Consider the following 9,393-nt stretch of genomic DNA (forward strand, 5'->3'; position numbering starts at 1 on the left):
GATCTCACAGTTTGTGGGGTTGAACCCCACTTAGGGCTCTGCACTCACAGTATGCAGCTTGCTTGGGATACTCTCTTTCCCTCTCTCTCTGCCCCTCCCCCACTCTCTTTCTCTGTCTCAAAATAAATAAACTTTATAAAAAAAAAACAAAGTGGCTATACCATTTTATACTCCCACTAGCAACGTATTAAGGTTCCAATTTTTCCACATTCTTGCCGTATTTTTCCCATTCTTTTTCTTTTAAGTTTCTTCTTTTTTTTGGATTAGCTTGCTCTTTGCTTCAACTGTTATCAACACCTCGCCAGCTGTGATAGTAAAATACTGCCACTAATTTTTTTGACAAACCTGGCCAGGAAAAAGGCTATTTTCACTGGGTGAACTTTAAGTAAAAAATGAAGACGTACCTTGTGATTAGGGTTCCCAGGAACTACCAGACCAGTCAAATAACTACAGTTTTTTGAGATGAGGCTTTGAAAGAGCTGCAGCCCCATTCTGACTCTTCCTGTGGATATTCGACTGCTGGTTTACACTGTAATTGTGGGCTGTTGATTTTTGTGACTATCAGAGAACTCGGGAGAGGGGGACAGGAATAGGGCAAGTTAAAATGTCACAAAACTCACTGTTCATACCAAAAATCAGCAATTTTCTTGGATAAAGCTTTTCCACATTATTACAAGGCTTTAGTTAATTTCCAGAGTTCAGAGAAGTTGGTTTTGACAATTTTTATTTTTTATGGCTTTAAAACATTTTTTTTTTAATGCAGAAGCATCCGTTTAACAAATGTAACCATAAAACAAAGTACTATACAGTTTGTGAACATACTTGGCCAAATAATCATGTAATTTTTATACTGAGGAAACTTTTATTATGCTAGATAACACAGTTAAGTGAATACATTTTTAAAATACAGCATGTTAGTAGCTATGATAAAGGCACTTACAGGGTACCAGTTGAGCATAGAATAGCGACAGTTAAATGATGTAAGACTGGTGATAGAAGTATAATTAGAATAAAGGGTTCAGGTAAGAGATGACTTTGGCTTTTTTTTGCTAGTGTTTTAGTTGCTTTTTATGAGAGTAGATTTTTGGAGGTCCTTATTCCACCATTCTCATTGACATCATCCCAAACTTGTTTTCTAATTTCCAAGAAATTAAGTCCTGCATGTAGGAAAATAGAGAAAAGGAAAAAACAAAACAGGGAGAAGGGAAAGGGCTTATCTGGGAAATCTGAAAGAAGAAAAATGTGTGCATAATTTGTTTACAGAGGAGACTGAGTACACACTCTTTTATGGATGTATGCCTAAAGGGATGCTAAAAAATACAAATGGCGTATTTTATGAATCTTTAGAAGATTCATACTTGCAGTGCAAATCTTCCTTTAACAGCATGTGTCAAGTGTGTGAAAAGTAAATGCAGTCAAGCCTTTTCTTTCTTTCTTTCCCAGTTTTGTTTTTAGGGAAGAATAAACAATCCAAATAAAAATATTGACCAAGTATAAGCTACACTTCATATGTTAAAATCTAAGCAAATGAAACAAATTGAATTCAAAGCTATGGCTTCAGGACAACATTTTAGCGGAGGAAAATACCCTTAAAATCTGGACTTTGCCAGGGGCGCCTGGGTGGCTCAGTCGGTTAAGCGTCTAACTTTGGCTCAGGTCATGATCTCGCAGTCTGTGAGTTCAAGCCCCGCATCCGGTTCTGTGGTGACAGCTTAGAGCCTGGAGCCTGCTTCTGATTCTGTGTCTCCCTCTCTCTATGCCCTTCCCCTGCTTATGCTCTATCTCTGTCTCTCTGTCTCTCTCAAAAATAAACAAACATTAAAAAAAAAAAGCTAGACTTCGACAGAATTCATGATTTCCACCTTTTTTCTATATTTGGACTAAGAAGGTCTTCAAATGGTGACAATTTCCAACTTAAATTCCATCTTAGAGCTCAGTTACCACCACTTTAGAAAGTGATCTAATAAACTAATTCCTACTGGGTTTTTAATTACTGATAATTATAAGATGCAAAACCATTAAAGACATAACCCTTATGTCAGTATACCCTTCTGTGAATCATACAGGAAATTAATTTCAGGGAATATTGCCTTTGATGACATATCTACCCTCTCCCCACCTGTTCTCCTGGGACTATTTGAAATATGTGACAAGCACTGTTGATACTTGTTAGCATTTTTATCACAGGGTTATCAGAAGAAAACAATTAACAGGACACAGAGCAGTAAAGGTAGCATAGCTAAATAGAAAGAGATGACTTTGAATTTATGTAATTCAGATCTAACACCCACCAGCTGTACAGCTTTTAGGAAATTTCCTAACTCTCTGAAACTATTTCCTTGCCTTTGAATTGGAAATAACACTTACTTCATATGGTTCTAGGAGAAAACTAAATGGTATATCTTGTACAAAGTGCTAAAGAAAGAACAATTGTTATGGGGGCAGTGGTGGCGAATATGGTCATAGTCAAGGTCATGGTTGCATTCAGGGCCACAAGAAGGCTGAGATTCTGCATGGGCCCAGGGTATGAGCATGTCTTCCACCTCCTTTGCTGAGTTAAGGATCCCATCTTCAAAATCCTCTGCTACTGAGGGCTCAGTTGTGTGGATGTGTGCTTTGCCCATGCCCAGTGTTCTCTAGCAGTCACTGAAAATGCACGTGAGGGAAACTTCCATTCTTTCAAGAGCCTTCAGTTAATCTAGCAACTCTGGAACATTTTTAGTTGAGTTTTTGGAACACTGAATCACATTAAATCCACCATCATTACTCACTTTGGTCCCAATTAACAGGCAGATGGAAGAGACCATAATTGTTTACACACACACACACACACACTTTTTCCCCCCTCTCTCTGCAAGCTACTATTTTGATGTATAATGGTAAGAGAAGAAGCTGGTCTGAAAGAATCAGTTGTAATTTTCCTCAGTGTTTCTCTGCCCCCATGCCATCAGCATGGTAGCTATGAGATCACACTATGTCCTGTTAGCGACAAGTTGAGGCCACTTTACCAATGCTATAATTTTAGCAAGGTACAATTAGAATTATATAATAGAAAGGTATTTACATTTTGGCAAATCAATTCTGCTTATATAAATCCTTAAATTAAAGATTTTCTTCTTCAATAAGGACACGTCACACTCATAATTACCTTTGGTTAGGGAGATTTTCCCCATGTTTTTCTGTCATGCATGTGATATTTGGCTTTTTTTTTTTTTTTGCTGCAGAAAGGTTGAGTTTTCAGGATTTGAGGTCTTTACCAAAGATATGGGGGTGGAGATGTAGAGGAAGGTATGGTTTGAAGATATAACTGTTAGTAGGAAGTAGGGCAAAAACCAAACAATGTGGGAGTGGCATGAAGGACAGGGCAGATTTTAAGTGAGATGCTCAGTTGTCTGGATTGGGGTACTGGGTGAATTTTTCTGTCCCTCTATTTTTCTGGTATTTCATTGATAGGTACCAATGAAAGAGAAGTAGGTATAGAGATAGTGAAGAGTGTAAATTTTGGACACGCCCATGAGATAGGTAGACTATCTCATTAGGTAGAGATCTATTGAGATATAAATGTGTGGGGTACCAGTATAAATGTGGTATTCAAAGCTCAGGGAGTAGATAAGATATTAAGGAGACTCTGCATGGAAGGGAACTTCAGACAGAACCTGGAAGAACATTAACATTGAAGGAGATGCCAGAATAAAAGGACAAATGTGAAGGATTCAGAAGAGCGGATGCAGAGGTAGCAAGATAATCAAGAGGGAGTTGTGCCGCGAAAGTCAGGAAGGAAGAAGGTTTCAGGAGAGAGAGGTTAATAGTGACCACTGCTATAGTTTCCTAACTGGTCTCTCTGCTTCTAGTCCCTTCCCCCATGCTCACTAACCTCATTCTGCTGTCCTAAGTCTCTCTCCAGCACACAAATCTTTTTGCTTTCTTAGACTTGTAGTTATCGGATGTCTATAGCATTCAGACTTTCATATATAAAAGAATTACCTAAGTCTAAATCATCACATAAGCCTAAACTGGCTTATTGAAAATCCAGTCCTGGGCCTCATACCCAGAGATACTAATTAGGATGTTTGGATCTGAGAATATGTTTTTTTTAAAAAGGCCCCCAGATGGTTCAGTTGCAAATGGCCTATTGACAGTTTATGAAACAGTGGCCTACAGGACGAAGTTCAAGTTCCCCAGTAAAAGATTCATGGCCTTTTGCCTCTGGCTTCAATCTCTATTTCCCTTCTGACAACTCCCTTCCCCCTTCCCCCAGTTCACCTCCATTGTGGACTCTATTTTCTAACCTTGCCAGACTCACAAGGACAGGTTGGAGTTGGCGGGGAGAAAAGTCCTTTCTGGAAAAGGGACTGGCTTATGTAAAGGGACCAAGGTGAAGGCAACATAGGATGTGAGAAAATAGGGACCAGTCCAGTTTGAATGGTTGTAGATGCATACAGTAACGGATCTGGAAAGACAAGATGGGGTCAGACTGTGGAAAGCACCAAATGCCAGATTGGGGACTTTAGGATTGTTTTACAGTAAATTGAGATGCTTGGCTTTTTCATGCTTTTGTTCTGTTTGCTTGTTTTTCTTTTTTTATCTGGAAGGTATCAGTACCTTCTTATTATTGAAAATGTCTTTACTGTTGATTTTTTTTTCTGAGTCTGGACTTCATGAGGAGGATTCTAAAAATGAAGACTTGAGTTTTAAGGAAGGAAATTTTAAATTTCTGGAATGATTAGAGAATCTTGAATTATCCAGATTTAAATTTAACCACAGTCACGAGGCAATTAATCAACTTTCAGTTTTCGTAAGCCTGGTTAAGAGGCAGGTAAGCCAGTGTGACTACACTGTTAACCTTTGTGAAAGAAAAAAAAAAAGCAAGACACAGCTCAAGTGGCTGGAGTTCTGACTCTTCACTATAAAACTGAACACCGTGTATTTTTTTCTCTAAGGAAAGATTTCTGCCTAGCTGGGTCCAAGAGAACATACGAGCACCTTATGCTGAACACACACTTAGAGAACTGGATGGGTTTTGCCATCTGCTAAGCCTCGCATAGCCTCCAGTTTGAAGTTGCAACGATGTCAGAAGCTGATTTAAGCAGCTTACATATGTTGCACTGCAGGAAAAACATTGGACGTTGGGGACTCTGAAAAACAATGCTAAGCATTTGGGGTCCATAAATGTTTCGTGTTTGTGACAAAATATGCCCAGTAGCCATAGGGCAACACTGTTTCCCCCCTTAAATTTGAGTGTAGGTTTTTATCCTTTGCTTTAGCAAAAGTATATTCACATTATCTTGTGTATTTGCTGTATTTGCTGGAACCATGATCATCATTCATTGCAGCAGGTATGGTGATTTTAGTTAATCACAACTTTCTTTTGTTGCTTAAAGTTTAACAGAAGATGCTAGTACTATGACATGGTTTGGAAAATTATTCTATGGATTTTCCATTATTGATAACATTTTTGGAAATCTAGTTGCATAATGAATGAACAAATTTATAGTAAACTGACCGTTAAAATTCTTTAAGGGTTTTCTTACCTTTCTAGCATTATGTCCCCCTCCTTCTTATACTTTCCTATTCAGTGAATCTGTACCACTGTAATTCTCCAAACATATTACGTTGTTTAAAATCTCTAACTGCATCTCTTAATGCATTTATTTATTCTATATTTCCTTTCCTTCTTTTTGTGCTTCTCCCCATCCACTCTCCCTGTTGATAATTTACCTATTAGTAATGACCAGTTCAAGTTCCCTTTTTCTGTGGAATCTTCTATAATAACCTGTTACGATATCCTTATAGTAGCATGATCTGCCTTGTATCATAGTTATACATACGTAGCATGATCTGCCTTGTATCATAGTTATAAAAGAAACACATTCAAGCTCTGCTTTTAATGGGTCATCCCTTTCTCTATCATACAATAAGAGTCCATGTTCTCTTCACATGCCTTTCAAATCCCCCTCATGTGAACCTTGGGAAATTATGAAAATTTCTAAGTCATGAGTATCAGCAGTTACAATAAGGGAGAATACTATTTTTCCATTATTTTTCAGCCTTTAAGAAATGAGATTTCCTATTTAAATTCAAAGTTTGGAATTCCCTTAGCATAGTAGTAGATCTAGACACTTTTATACACAGGAAAACAACTGGCTAGTGGTGGGTATTGGCTGAACTTTTAGAGAGATGTGAACTCTTCAAGGATCCACTCAACCCTTCATGGTCATGGTGCCTCTAGGCATACAGTTGTGATTTTCAGGCTTATGCATTTCCCACATTCATTCTTCTTGTTCCTAGACACACTGTTCTCCGAATTTCTCTGGATTTCTCTGCTGGTAACCTTTTATCGTCTCGTAAATGCTACCCCATGTTCCTGAAGGTACTTGTGTATTCCTCTCATCCTCTGTGTGGACATGGATCCTTCCTGTGATTCCTCAAAGTGCAAATAACATTAGACTGCAGTGTTTTGACAAAGCTTTCCTGTAGTATGGAGTAGGAAACTCTAAATACAGATATCTGACACCATGGTTCTTGGAGTCTGTTTTCTATGCCCCTTTCTAAAACCAGCGTTTTACCTGGGCCTGCCAACAGCTTATCCATCCTGTACTGGGGAATCTTCTTTCTCTTTTCTTTCTATATCCCATCTCAAACAAAGGTAGCAAAAAAAAAAAAAAAAAACAAAAAACAACAGTTGGCAGAATAACCTCTATAGAATTGTATACTTCTCCCAGTGAAGTGAGTTTTTACATTATGAAATGGAATGCGTTAACATTTCTTTCTCAAGTGAGGGATTGCCCTAGAACAATGGGTCACTGCTTGTGTTACTAATGAATAAAACTACATTAAGGTGGTAAACAAGGATCTAACAGGCTCTCCAAGGTCAAATTTTAGCTTTTGCTTTTGAAATACCGCAGTTTCTTAGAATAAGTGTCATAAAGGTAGGTTTACCCCAATGGGTGGAAACTGAATATTTTATCACTGACATTGTTTAGAATAGCCACTGCATGGTGATAATTTAAAATGCAGACTTTCTTTAAATTGATTTGATTACTGTTTTTAAATATTCTACAGACAATACACCCTCTTATTCCCTGCACAGGGAGAATAGTGGGATGGCAAGTGGGGGGACTATTCCCCTTACCGCCCCCTCCCTGACACTTTTTGGAATCTCCCCAAATGGCAACTCTCTTTTGTTTAATAGCTTAAAGAACCAGGTTCCATCTATAGAATCACCAGAGAAAGTGCTAGCAGCATTTTGGGGGTAAAAGGGAATGACTAAATATTTGCTTATATACGTTCCTGATTTCTAGGAACATATGTTTTGTTCCTTCAAGACGAAAACTCTTATTCAACTGAATGTCTGTGCAGTGTTCCATCTAGAAAGCATCTGGCCAAAATGGGGTGCTCAAAGAGTGTGCTATTGAGTTTTGTCTCAAATTTTCTTAGGTAGTCTCCTGCACATCCAGTGTACTAGTTTCTGTTAACAAAGTGTAAAGTAGACAGATTTGGAATAGAGACTGTGAATCAGAACACTGGTTTGGGCTACCTTTCTTGCCCAGGACCAAGGAGGGCAAAGGTTTCACATTGAATATAACAACAAAAAGAAAGTTTGGAAACAGACCACCTGGGTTTGACCCTGTCTGTACCACTGTCAGCTGTGAAATTGGGGTTATTTAGTTCTCCATGTCCTAATTTTCTTATCCGCAAGCTGGAGAGAAGAACACTATTTTTTTTAATTAGAGTTGTCATGCAGATTAAATGAGGTAAGTCAAGCACAGCATTCTGCAGGATGTGGGGACCAGGGATGATCGTGCACTGTTTGTGGGTGTGAAGTCTGGCGAGAACCAGCTCAGAGAGAAAACTGGCGGCACTTAACCGGATTAAGTAATAAAAGCACACATACGGAGTGCTCGATTCAGCAGTACATATACTAAAATTGGAACAATACAGAGAAGACTAGCATGGCCCGTGCACAAGGAGGGGACACACACACACACACACACACACACACACACACACTAACTTAGTGATTCCATTCCTAGGAATAGAGCCCAGAGAGATGCTTACCCAGCACCAAAGGACAAGTGTCTTCAATTAAGTAGGGATGGAAACTAACATTAATGGAGTTTCTAGCATGTGCCAGACACTCTGCATAGGTTGTTTCATTCAATCCTCAAGGCATCCTTAACAAAATTATTTTATCTGTCTAACAATTGGGAGAAATCATTCTCAGTGAGGTTCCGTAACCTGGCGAGGACACTGTGCTAATAATGGGCAAAGTTGGGATTCAAACTCAGGTATAAGTTTCACTCCATTCCAGTATCTCATGCAGAGTCTGAAAAGGTTAATGATATCTCTTTTGTTTCCCCCATAGATTATTGTACGGATGAGTTCATATACTCTATCATGTGATTTTCCAACTTTGCCTCCCTGTCATCTGTTCTTCTATTTTTACATATTATCTCTCTTTCATCCCATCATCCCCCCCATTCTTTATAATCTATGCTTTTTTTCTCATTTCACTGAAGATCTTCAACGTTATATATATATATGTATATATATATATATATATATATCCCTCAGATTAAAGGATAAGAAAAATTCAGTTGTACCAAATAATAGTTACAAATTAAAGAGATTGGAACATCAGCTACTATTTAAAACAGAACAGATCAACTGCCTTTTCAGATGTCAGCCAGGTCAAACAATTCGTTTCCTTCTTTTTTAAAGTGGACTCAGCTGAATAAAGTGTTCTGGTTTTTAATGAGAGGGCTTTAGGACAAGGTCCAAGTTCACCAATTCCTGTTCTATCCATACATTTTCTCACTAACTTTCTTGAAGAATAAACTGTGTCTCTTTAACTTTCAAAATTGAATTTAAATTTTTGCGGGTTAAATAATTCCCACTCTCAGGTAAAGGACATCTCTGTCATATAGCCACATGTTTTACTGATGGATTGGTCAGTCTATATTGAGTTCCTAGGTGACATTAACTTTCCAAACATTAATTTATCATATATGATCTGGTGATGATTTAGTGTTGCAAGAGTCCTGTGACTGCTTACAAACACACATACACACAAACAAACACCCCATATTTGGGCATAACTAGTTGCATAAAGATGAATTTGACATTTCATAACTTGCAGATTATGATACAAGGGAGCACAGAAAGTGGTTCACAATGAGTTTCATTATGAAAGAATAATGCTCTGGCCAAAATAAAAGAGGGATGGATTAATAACAAATGCTCTTCATCTGTATTTGGTGCTGGGCTCTGTGAATTATTTATGTTTCTGGGCAAGGCCTGGGAAGTATTTCAATGAGGCCTAATTTGTCAAGGTTACTTCTACTTTACCATATTTTTCCTAACTATATCTTTCTGGATAGTACCACACATAAA

General features: G+C 38.1%; 1 non-coding gene across 1 annotated transcript; it reads left to right on the top strand.

Moving 5' to 3' along the window:
- The first annotated feature begins 7,897 nt into the window (after positions 1–7,897).
- On the top strand, positions 7,898–8,005 carry LOC122198995. Its single transcript, XR_006193278.1, has one exon. It is a non-coding gene; the product is annotated as a U6 spliceosomal RNA (small nuclear RNA).
- Positions 8,006–9,393: the final 1,388 nt, after the last annotated feature.

Source organism: Panthera leo, chromosome C2, assembly GCF_018350215.1.
Source record: "Panthera leo isolate Ple1 chromosome C2, P.leo_Ple1_pat1.1, whole genome shotgun sequence".
Classification (NCBI taxonomy): Eukaryota; Metazoa; Chordata; class Mammalia; order Carnivora; family Felidae; genus Panthera; species Panthera leo.